Source organism: Brachypodium distachyon, chromosome 4, assembly GCF_000005505.3.
Source record: "Brachypodium distachyon strain Bd21 chromosome 4, Brachypodium_distachyon_v3.0, whole genome shotgun sequence".
Lineage (NCBI taxonomy): Eukaryota > Viridiplantae > Streptophyta > Magnoliopsida > Poales > Poaceae > Brachypodium > Brachypodium distachyon.
In genome coordinates this window covers 39,064,101-39,076,119 of record NC_016134.3, presented here as the reverse complement: position 1 = coordinate 39,076,119, position 12,019 = coordinate 39,064,101, and the positions used below count along the sequence as shown (strand labels likewise).

At 45.6% G+C, this 12,019-nt stretch overlaps 1 long non-coding RNA gene across 1 annotated transcript; it reads right to left on the bottom strand.

The window, feature by feature from the left end:
• Nucleotides 1–11,032: 11,032 nt before the first annotated feature.
• On the bottom strand, nt 11,033–12,009 carry LOC112268942. Its single transcript, XR_002960508.1, has 2 exons — nt 11,971–12,009; nt 11,033–11,268 (listed from the first exon to the last, which is right to left on the bottom strand). It is a non-coding gene; the product is annotated as an uncharacterized LOC112268942 (long non-coding RNA).
• Between the last annotated feature and the right edge of the window lie 10 nt (nt 12,010–12,019).

The window sequence follows — 12,019 nt, the reverse complement described above, 5'->3', positions numbered from 1 at the left end:
TGGCACAGGCTGGAAGCCTCCCTCCCACCTTCTCTCTCTTGGGTGCCGCCGAGTCCATGGGTGCCCGCAAGATCGATGACAAGTACAAGGCAGAGGAGCAGAAGGCATGGGACAGTAGGAGGAGGCATAAAAAGAGGGGGCACGGCGGCAAGACCATCAAGGAGTCCTCCAATGTCACTCAAGATGAGATGCACCATGTGCCTGACATAACTGGAGTCTGGGAGGACAATAGGGCTGACATTCTCATCAAGAACCCATATCAAGGCCAGAGATTCGAAGACGGATCCTATTTCGTGGCTAGGGAGTTCGACCGGGTGCTTCTTTACTATCCTGGAAGACCGATGGTCACCGAAGATTCCCTGAGTGACGTGTCCAGAGAGATGCAAGAGCTTCATCAGTTCTACATGCAAGCATCAGCTGGTTCTCAACAGCATGCCCAACAGATCAATGTTAGAATCCCAAAAGACTATGGCTTCTTTGACCAAGAAACCGGAAACATTCAGGAACGTCCTATCACCTTTGTTGTGGAGTTCAACGAACTGTTCCACCTCTTCAACCGCCAAAAGCTTGATATCAACCTCTTAAGGCTGTGGTCTGCCTACCAAATAAGAGAACTGCGGCGATTGGAGGTAAAACAAGTAGCCATTTTAGACCCCGCGATGTTCAACTACGGTGACATCGGTCTTGAGCTAGAAAAGGATGCCTCAAGAACCATGGCATCTAAATAATTGGTGGCATGTCTCGAGAAATACGCGAACGACGACTTCATCCTCTTCTTCCTTAATTTGGAGTAAGTTCAATTTTATATATGGAACCGTTTGTTTTTTCTAATTCAGTCTTTTTTATACACCCTTAGATACTAAAGTTTGTTTCTTTTGAAAACAGAGACCATTGGGTGACAATACTCATTTGTTTGCCTTGGTCCGCGGTGTACTACTTTGATTCACTACTTCCGAATAAGGGTGTTCGAGGTAGGTTCTGGAAACCCATCAAATCACTTATTAACATTGCCTGAAAAGTGGCGACCAAGGGAAACCTAGCTGGTAAAGGCTATAAAGACGAGTCTCACCACAACCACAGGTTCCCTTGCCAGGAACAGTCGCCCGGCAGTGTGTTCTGTGGCTACTACTGCTGTCACATCCTTATGGAGAATGTTAGCATGTTCAAGCCTGAGTGGAAGGGGTCAGTCGCGGCGATGGAAGAGTACTGGCGGCCCCGAGTGACAATGGGACACCGACCTAAATGGGCCGTCTATAACATTCAAAGGGAGTTCGTCCATCTCATAAACAATGAGGTCATCAAGCCTAGTGGGGACTTCTTCGAACGCGTGGAACAAGTTGTGTCTAAGGTTCACCCACGACAATAGATTCAAGTTTGAAATGAGATACATTTGTATTCTTTATATGCTTCCATGAAATTTTGACACTTTGTAATTATGCTTCTATGAAATTTTGACACTTTGTAATCAATGTCGTGAAGTGAGATACATTTGTATTTTTTATATGCTTTTGAAGCGATCCTCCCCCTTAGTAGGGTCCGATCTCTGTGCTTACTGTGCTAGTCCCTGGATCGACTCACTAGCACACACAGTTTCATGATGAAATATACAGAAACAAACGTCAAAAGTACTTTATTACATCGCATCATCCAGAATTTAAATAGTACTTACAACCTCGCATGACCTCTTGGGCCAGCATAAACAAATACTGTTTCATCATCATAAGACAATGTTTCAAAATACTGCAGCGAAAAAGGGTAGAACATAAGGGCCACACTACTCCAAGGTGAGAGCATGTTGGAATGTAAGCACATGACCCATGACAAAACGACAAACCTCACTCATCGTCGGATCCACCTGCATTGTTAATTGCAGCCACTACGTGGTCAATACATTTGAATGTATTGGCAAGCTCACTAGAGTTATAAAGGACCTACCAACTACATGTATAGTTTGGCTAGGTGGGGTTCGGCTATTTTGCATAAAAGCATCATTATTCAAATCCTATCATTTTTAGACAAATAGTTTTGAATTCTATTGGACAAGGGGTAGAAACACCCATGCTCCTATTAACCTAGGCACATTGAGTAGAAACATCAATGCTCCTACCCAGTTCAAACCATTCATTTTATTAGGAAATTTGAATGAGTGAGACTTTCCTTACAGTTCCAATATCTAGTTGCTCATAATTGTCCGTAACCGGGGACACGGCCAAATACTTAGTTTGACACTCTCGAGAGGTGGTACACTTTACCCACAAGAAATCGACGTGTTAATCCCTTGCTGTCCTCCAGGTGGAGTAGCAACGGCATCGATTACAGGAATTTTCAGAACATATTCCCCCAAACCACCTGAGGGACGCGCCCCCACCTACACTGCTACATACCGATGTCACCTCGGATCCGGGTTCATATTTCTTACATCCATCCCGGCAGAGCCCATAATACCATGTGGTTGTACTGGAAGCTACTAAACAGGAAACTAGTTTAGTCTCTGGTTACCCCGGGTGGCATCCCACATTGTGACGCAGGCGCTCCCCGAATCGCACGGGGAGACGACCATGGACGCTCCCGAATCACACGGAGAGACGACTCAGCGGGCCCCATAGAAATGGACCTAACGTCACTACATCCGAAAACTCAAAGCAGCCCACCCAGGACGGTTCATTGAATTACTTGTTTTGCCATACACTAGGAAAATCATATGGTAATTCAATAGTATCACATTGTAATAATACCACCCTCTTATATTATCATAGCATAGCATTTTACTACTACGATGGCAATTGGTGGTGAAGTCATGGCCAAGGGTATCCTATACTACTAGGACGGATCATAGCTAGCATAGATACAATAATAATCCTAACCATGCAACTAATAAAATCTAGTGCATAATAAAGTAATAGGATGATGGTCAAAGTGAACTTGCCTTGATAGTAGTTGGTATTCAAACACTCTTCGCAATCACACTGTTCGCTCTCCAAGAAAACTATACAATCAAGCAAACATACACATACACAAACAAAGAATATGTATGCCATGATGCAATACAAATCATGTGACATGAGTTTTGGTTTATTTTAAACACACCAAAGCATTGAAAATTAAGCACATGCGATTAGGGTTTTTAAACAAAAGCAAAAGCTAGGGTTTAAATCCTAAAATGAGGTTTTATTTGCATCTGCAAAACAATTTAATTCAAAATATTTCTTTCTCTGCCCCATTGGACAGAGGACAATAAAAAAAAATTTGAACACTGATTTCATTCAAAAAGGACTTCTAAATAATTAGTTATGATTTAATTGGCATAAAACCCTAATCTGTAATTTGAATGTGATTTAAATATTCAAATTTGAAATTGTACAGTGCCAAAAGATTCTACACTTCCTAAGGATTCCAAAAAGGTGTGGATCACTAAATTTGGCCAAACAGATTTAAAGTTATGATCATTTGAAATAACAGGGGCCTATCTGCAAAAAGACCATTTAATTTTTCCGGGGGATTAAAATTACATTCTCATTTTATAAACCAGAGGCCACGTGGCGCGTTATTATTGGATGGTACCAGTTCGGTTTATAAATAAATCCGAGCCGTTAGATCTAACTTATAAAGATCGGACGCTCCACAGTGCGTACCGGTTCGTTTTATAAGTGATCTAATCCTAGCCATCGATCTAGATCGGACGGACGAGGGGCTAGGGTTTCTTACCGGGCGGCGGCAGGCGGCCGGAGTTGGAGGAGACGGCGGCGCGGTCACGGGCGCGGCGGCGCGGGGCGCTCCGGCGAGGCTGGCGACGCGGGGGTGGCCGGGAACGGCGTGGCGCGGCACGGCGGAGACGGGGCTGCGGTCGGCGGCGTTCGGGGACGGCACGGTCAGCGCCTAGGACGAGGAAGACGCGATGGCACGGGGCGGCTCCGGCGAAGCTTCGGGCGGCGGTGCGGGCGGCGCTTCAAGGCACAAAGATGGAGAAGGAGCGCGTCAAACGAACCGCGAGGAGGAGAGAAAGAATATGGGGGAGGTCCGGTCGTTCTTGGCGTACCGTGTAGGTGACAGCGAGCTCGGGACGGCGGCGGGCGCGAATCTACTCCGGCGAGCGATTTCGGCGGCCTGGAGGCGTGCGAGCAGGGGCGAGAGCTTTAAAGGGACGCGAGAGGAGCACTTCGGGAAGGTCCGAGCAGACGGAGCGGAGATTGCGTGCGGCGGCGTCCATGGCAGGCGGCGCGGGGATTGCGGGAGCTTTCCCCGCGAGGACGAAGCCCCCCCTGACAGGTGGGCCCCACCTGTCAGCAGTGCGGGGCGCGCGCGCGTGGACCGGGCGGTCTGGGCCGGTCGGGCGCGGTCGGACTGGGCCGGTTCGGCCCATTTTGGCCGGGCCGGTCCGGTTTACCCTTTTCTTTTTTTTAGGCCTTTTCTTTTTCTGTTTTTCTCAATTCTTTGATATCTTTTGTGTTTGAACTCCAAATTGGTCCAAATAAATTCCAGAAAATTTGTAAAATCATGTTTTACCAAGATACAACTTTTGGAAGTAGTTTCCTCTCAAAATAAAATAGATAAAAATACATTTGCCCTATAAATGCCTTTAGGGCTATATATCCATTTAAATAAAACACTTTTTCAACTCCAAATAATTATCCAAAATTTATGGAATAGCTTATATATGCAATAAACCCCTTTTATACTTGAACCTTAATGGTTTGAAGATCCAAAACTCAAATAGGTGTAAACAAAATCTTTTAAAGCCTTTTGTGATTCAAATTTGAATTCAAACATGCAGTTGTGGCATGATGCTCATGGATGCAATGCACATGTAAAGGTTTGAAATTTTGGGATGTTACAAAACTAGTCCAGTCTCTGTTACCCCAGGTGGCATTCCACATTTGCAACGTAGGCGCTCCCTGAATCCATGAGAGAGACGTCCATGGACGATCCATTCCTGAATCCACAGGAACTCGACTCAGAGGGACCCATAGAAATGGACCTGACGCCGCTAATCCTCAAAATCTTCAAAGCTGCCCACCCAGCACGGTTCATTTAATTAATTGTTTTGCCTTACATCTAACAAAATCATTTCACATCGCCAAAGGCATAACAATATCATAATGTAGTTATTTCCCCCACAATACTACCATAGCCTAGCATTCAACTACAATCGATGGCAATTTTGGTAGCAAGGTAATGGCGAGGGTAAACTATACTACCTGGGATTTATAGCTAGCATAGAAGTACGAGTAGTATTCCTGATGCATCTAATAAAACATCTAGTGCATAGTAAAAATATTTAGGAGAATGATCAAAGTGAATTTGCCTTGTCAAAGGTTGTGGTAGTTCTCGCACTCTTCGTAGCAACAATGATTACACTCCACACAATCTAAAATAAAAAAAACATACACACAATAAACACAACATTCAACACAAAAACCATGCCATGATGCATATGCCATGATGATGCACACAAAGGTTACCTCCAAGGTAAAAAGTTTTGTTTCTATTTTGAAAAGTTTTTCAAATGGTTTGGACAGATTATACAACATCAAAGTGGTAATTAATATGCATGAAACATGAATAGGGTTTAAAACAAAAGATTGTGCGGCTTTTGCAACATAGAGCAATATTTAACTTGTATGCCATGATTATACACAAAATAATTTCTTCTTTGGTCCTAATGGACAGAGAACAAGTTTAAATAATTTTATAGCAAGCTAACATGCTCAAAACTATTTTGAAACAATTCATTTGAAATTTAAACCATAAACCACCATTCTGTAAATAGCTACTGTCTAAGTTATTCAAAACTGAAATTAAACAGTGCCAAAATATTCTACACGTTGTCACAATTCCAGAAAGGTGCGGAACACAATTTTTGGACAAACGGTTTAAAAGATATAAGGTTTTGAAGTTGTAGGGGCTTCTCTGCAAAATTGCATTATCCAATTCGGCCGAATTAAAATAAAACAAAAGTTTTGCCACGTGGCAGCGTGGGATAGGCCGGGATCTAGGGTTCCGGCCGGCGGCTAGCTCGCCGGCGGCGGCGTGGGCGAGCGGCTGGGGCGGCGCGCGCGGGGCGGCTGCGAGCGGCACGGGGCAGCGGGTCGCGCGGGGGGCCGGAGGCGGCACGGGGCGGCGGCGGTGCACGGGCGCGGGGCGGAGCGCGGGGTGTGGGTGGAGCGGCGTGGGCAGAGGCGGCGCGGGAGCGCGCGGGCGGCCGGACGGGCGGAGCGCGGGCTCGGGCGGCGGCCGACGTCGGAGGAGATGGCCGGCGCGGGGCGGCGCGCGGCGGCGGCGGCCAAACTCAAAAGCGAGCGCGTCACCGGATGTGCTAGGGAGAGGGGAGAACGGGAAGGTGGCCGAGGATGGGAGAAGCTCACCGGAGCGGCGACAAATCGCGATGAACGGCAGTGGCAGAGAGTAACTCCGGCGAGAAATTAATCTCAAACCGAAGCGAAATTGATCGTGGGGTTTTGGGGAAGTGGTAGAGGAGTTCGAGGGCTTCGATATGACGCGCGGGGTTTCGAATTTGGTGGTTCGTGCGCGAAGAAATCGGAACAGAATCGTGGGTGACTCGGAGTCGTTCGTGGCCGGGCTTCTCGGGCAGTCGGTTGGAGAAGAAGATGAGCACGGGTCCCACCGGTCAGTGAGAGCGGGCCGGTCGGTTCAGGCTGGGCCGGTCCGGTTCGGTCCGGTCCGGTCCGGTTTGACCGGTTTTTTCCGGTTTTTCCTTTTCTTTTGTCTATTTTCTGTTTTTGAACCTCAAAATTGATTCGAAGCTTCAAATCACTCCAAATAAAATGCAACAAAATTTGTAAAATCATATTTCCATATGATCTAACTTTTGGAACAAGAATTTCCTCAAAATAAAATATTTAAAAATACATTTGACTATAAAATGGCTTTTAGGCCCTTAGGCTATCGAAACAAATTATTTTTCAAAATATTTTCAAAAGCCAATTATGGGATAGCTCTATATATGCATTAAATCCATTGTTATCACAATACCCTCATGGGTTAAAATGCAAATACTCAAAAGCAAGATCAACGACCAAAATCAAAAAAAGGCGTTTTTGCAAAAGGGTTTTCTGGGCAAAATCTTGGGTTGTCAAGATGATCAAATACAAGGGTGACATGATGATCATGATATACAATGCATACGAAGAGTTTTGAAAAATTGGGATGTTACACAGCACCTCCGCCGGCAGGCTGAGCCCCCTTGCAGCAGCGGCGCCAGTGGTTCCAGTGAGGGAAAGCAATGTCAGGGTGGTGTATCCTCCGGCGCCGGTGCTCCCGTGCTGGCATGGTCGAGTCTTCTCCGGCGCCGGCGCTCCGGCGGCAAGACGACGCGGCTGCAGCACACAAGGCGGCGGGGGCAGGTAGGACGTCAAGTGGCGGCGCACGGTGGCGACGAGCTGGAGGCCGGTGCAGCGACGGCGCATGGCCGTGGGGACATAGGGGTGCATGGCGGCCACGGGCAGCGGCGGCGCACGGCTGCGGGGATGCGGTGGTGACATGCATTAGATCCAGCGGCGGCGCACGGCTGTAGGGACATGGCGGCGACGACGGCCGGTGGCAGTTCCGCGGCCATGATGCGCGTGCGAGCGCGTGCTGCAAGCGGGTGTGCTGCAAGGCTGCGGTTTGAGCACCCGCGGCGAGCAGGTAGATCGATGCAGCGAGCTGGCGGTGGCAGGAGCCCGCGACCGGGACAAGGGAACGACTGATCGATCCCACCACATAAATGCCAAATCTCAAACATCTATTCTCAAACGTTGGATCAAATCCCTTCAGACGGCTACCGACCCGGCCGATCCGCGCGCGGGATCAGCCGGCTGACGGCTAGCGCTCCCCTTGGTTTTCGGCTGAAAATTGGGAACTTGACACGTACAGAACGGCTGGATGTGTTCGTGGTTATGGTGGGCCGGTGGGGAGGTCTTCCAACTTCATGGCGCGGATCAATGACGGGCGCACCGCCGAGCCACACAGGCCTGCTACCGTGGTCCACTGCCCACCGAGGCCGTCCCGTCGGCCGCACCGGCCCAATGCCTTGGTGATGGGCCAACCCCGCGCACCGGCGCACGCGAAATGGGCCGACATTCTCGGCCTCTCGCGAAAACCGGGCACCATTTTTCCACATTGTTTTGGCAATGGCCACGGCGAAAACGGAAAAAACGAAAAATGATAACTAAACTCTGATGAAGATTTACTCCTTTCAAGCAAAGTTAGAGGAGACCGTGGCACGGGCATGCGGCACATGACACCATGTCTTGCAAGTAAATTAAGCAAATTTCCTTTAATTTCTTCTCGCGTGGAGGGGTGCAGCTGCAGCTCCTGAACTTGAAAAAAAAAATGCGAGACGTGGATGTCTGGCCTGCAAGGCTTGCATTACGTGTTAACCCGATTCTACGTCAAGCCTCTCCTTTTCTCGTTTTCATTATGGTGGATCTCGAGTCATTAGTCGCCAATAATTTCGCCGCAGGGACGTCTCCATGGCCACCTCTGAAAAGACATGGTCGTCTGCATCCAGCAATGCAGGGGACGGAGCAAGATCATATTCTCTTGTTTTTCTAATCTACGTCCAATTTAATCATGTGGTAGTTTACACATACACAATGCCCGTACAGGATTTCGTATCTTTTATTTTATACGGAGTATATCATAATACATTTTCTCGAAATTTGCTAGCTCCTCCTCACCTAACCATGGATTTTCATGGAGCAAAGTCATGAAAGGCAATTTGGCATGATGGGACGGCTTAAAGAAATGTGATTCAAATCTCCCCTGCTCCAGACTGCAGAACCGACGGCTGAATACTGAAAGTTTGAGGTTGGTCAGAAGTGCAAGAGGATTAAAACCGAAGTTTCCGGAGGAGAAACCAAACATCAACCTTCCTCCTTTAACATTCTTGAAAAAAGGAAAGGAGATTTGCTTCACCCAGTGCAATATGGGCTAGGCCAAGCTTGAAGTGGCCCTTAAGGGCAGCAACCTCTCAAAATAACCTTTTCATTCCAGATCATTTGGAGAAGCCAAAGAAGGTGAGAAGAGGCGAGTACCGATTGGAGTACGTCATTGGAGGGAATTGCACGAAGGATCCTTAAACTTGGCATCCATGTTTAATTTCATCCATTAACTTGCAAACTTGGAAAACAAGACCTTAACTTGTCAGACCGGTTCATTTTAGTCCAAATCGACGAATTCAGGATTAGTTCGGCCAAGCTGGCAACTGGCGTGGACATGGCTGGCGCAAGGGATCTTTTTTGCAAATTTTGTGCGATGGAATCTTCCTTTTAACCCCCTAGAAGAGTTAGGTCTTGTACCGGGGTCCATAGAGCCGAATCCCATTAAAATCTCGAACCGACGGCCAACACTAGCGACAAATTCTCTAATTTTTAGCCAATCTTTTTTTCTTCCAGAAACGCCGCCCGATGCTCCGCCGTAGCAGTCCACGCCAATGCTCTCATCGCCTTCCCGTTCCCTTGGCTTCCACCGTTCACGTGGCCACCACCAATGCATGGCTGAAGTGGGTACACTGGCTAGGGGGGTTCGCGACCTAACTCTCTAAGGGGTTAAAGCGGAAGTTTCCATCGCCCAAAAATTTGTGAAAATGACCTCCTGAGCCAACCATGTCCATGCATATCAGCCACCAGCATGGACGAATTAAGCCTGAATTCGTTGATTTGGTCTAAAATGAACCAGCTAGCCAAGTTTTAGGTCTCGCTTTTCAAGTTTGCAAGTTAATGGATGAAACTGAACATACTTGACAAGTTTAAGGGTCCGCCATGCAATCTCCTCTACGTTATTGACTAGCACTTGTGCAGTCCTTTAGTAGGCAATGCTTTTTTACAGTGAAAGAAGGAGTACTTTGCTTCCTGCCTTCCTGGAGTTCTAGAAAAACTAGAGTTCCGTTTCTAAGTATGGCTTACAAGTTATAACTGCTTTTTTCTTCACTCAATGCCCATGTTCTCTGTTTCCTGAAAGTAAAAGTATAGAAAATGAAACTGAAAATTTGCGTCTTGAATGGAACTCAGTATTGTTTCCTGCCAGACATTTCGTTTCCAACTACTACCTCTGACTCATGATAAGTTTCTTGATTTAGTACAAAGTTGAAAAATGTTGTACTAAATACAAGACACTTTTTATGGATCGGAGGGAGTAACAAATCTAGATGCAGCTCCAGTTGGAGGCACTGAATCTATGCACAAAAGTTACTGGAGATAAGTAAACACATTTATGTGATTGTTTTCACACCGAGGTATTACTGATTTATAACTGAACCATTACATGGATATGAAAAAAATTCTCCTATGCTGTCAAATCCATTGATCTCACATTCCATCACTGTTACGCATGTTGCTGGACTGGGTTTGATGAATTAGTGTGAAATCTAATTTGCTTCAGAGACTAATCGAGCATGACTTGACAGCTGAAGAAGTGAAATTTCGTTTTCATGGATGATTAAGGAGCTTGCACCTACCACTGAACAATTATATTCTACAAGTCATGGAAGGGAAGATGCTTAATCGCCGGATACAATAAGCATCAAAGCTGAGTCAAGTGGGTGCTCTCACCGACACTGCAAAATCAGTAGCCCATTCGGTTATGGTCTCAAATGTCATTTTATTCTTGTTCTTGCGAGAAGATTATGTTTTATAGATTAATCTATCAAGGATTGAGCTGGAGGATTATGTACCAAAATCATATGCAAATTATCCAATGAAAATTACAAGTTCAGAACACGGAGTGCCACCATTTATTCAGCGTACAGTTGAAAGAGTGAACAGGAAATCATTTTTATGTGAGTATATGCAGCGAAATTACAACATTAAGGTGGCTTTCTAATTTTAGGTAAGATTTCTTTTTAAAAAAATCTAGAAGGAACAACCTCATGCCAAATTGTCACATTTTGTCACAGGGTAAAGGTTGGTGTTCGGTTCCTTTAAGGAAAATGTGTTTGGTCTTTGGTTCTTGAGTAGCAATCAAGTTGGAAGAATCCTTCTGATAGAAAAGTAGCACTGGTTGCATTGTTATACTTACAAACCACGCTGGAGTCTTCCATGAACAGCAGGCCGTAATAACTGCTACCCTTTAATTAATGTAGTTCTCTGATACATGCAAGGTCTAATCAGACTAAGGTAGTACTGCTGCAGATTACATAGTGATTCCACTTAAGTCAACAGAGTATTTTTCTGCTCCTCCGTTCCAAAATACTCGTCGTGGTTTTAGGAACAGAGCGAGTATTAGAATTGTGTGTTCTGAAGTCATGAACTTGGAATGAAATCCGGATACCTATCATCAAAAGTGTAAAAAAAAATTGCAACGTCACACCGTTTTTTCTGATCACATTGCTTAACCGTGCTACTACAGAGAATAAATAAATGTAACAAAATTCTGCTTCGACTTTCAGATTCTCAAGAATCTTGTGTCAGACGATAAATAAGAAAGTTTACATTAGTCAATACACCTTGTTGTTTTGCACATGACCCGTTAAAATTATCTACAAGTGTCCAACTTGATTTTAAGAAGTCCCAGTTTGCAGGAAAATTCAAATTTACACTGCAATAAATTAACCACCCCTGGAACGCTGCAGTACCGGTAACAGACTTTACAAGAGAACTAGTGTCCGAATATGTCAGGTTTCTGAAATATTAAGAACTGTAAGAAAAAACCTAACGCATATGTTCATACCTTTCGGAGAAAAAAGTTGGACAAAATAAAAAATATATCTAAACGAAATTGTATAAAGAGTGAGACAAATTCTAGTTTCTATTTCGATAAAGGAAGCTTTGTTGAATACTGATGAACACTGTGCAATAAACATCAAATGGCTGAACTAAAATGACCGTACACTCATGCTCAATTACGTAAACGAACTAAACAAAATACGGAGAAGTACAGAGCATAGAATTAAATCAAACCTAAGGACACCAATTGTACCACCACTGAGAAGCAGTGCAATTTACTCAAGAACAGAACAGAGGCAGCTAATACCTGGCCAGCTTCCATTTCTCACCAACTGACTCGCAACAGCTGCCACCCG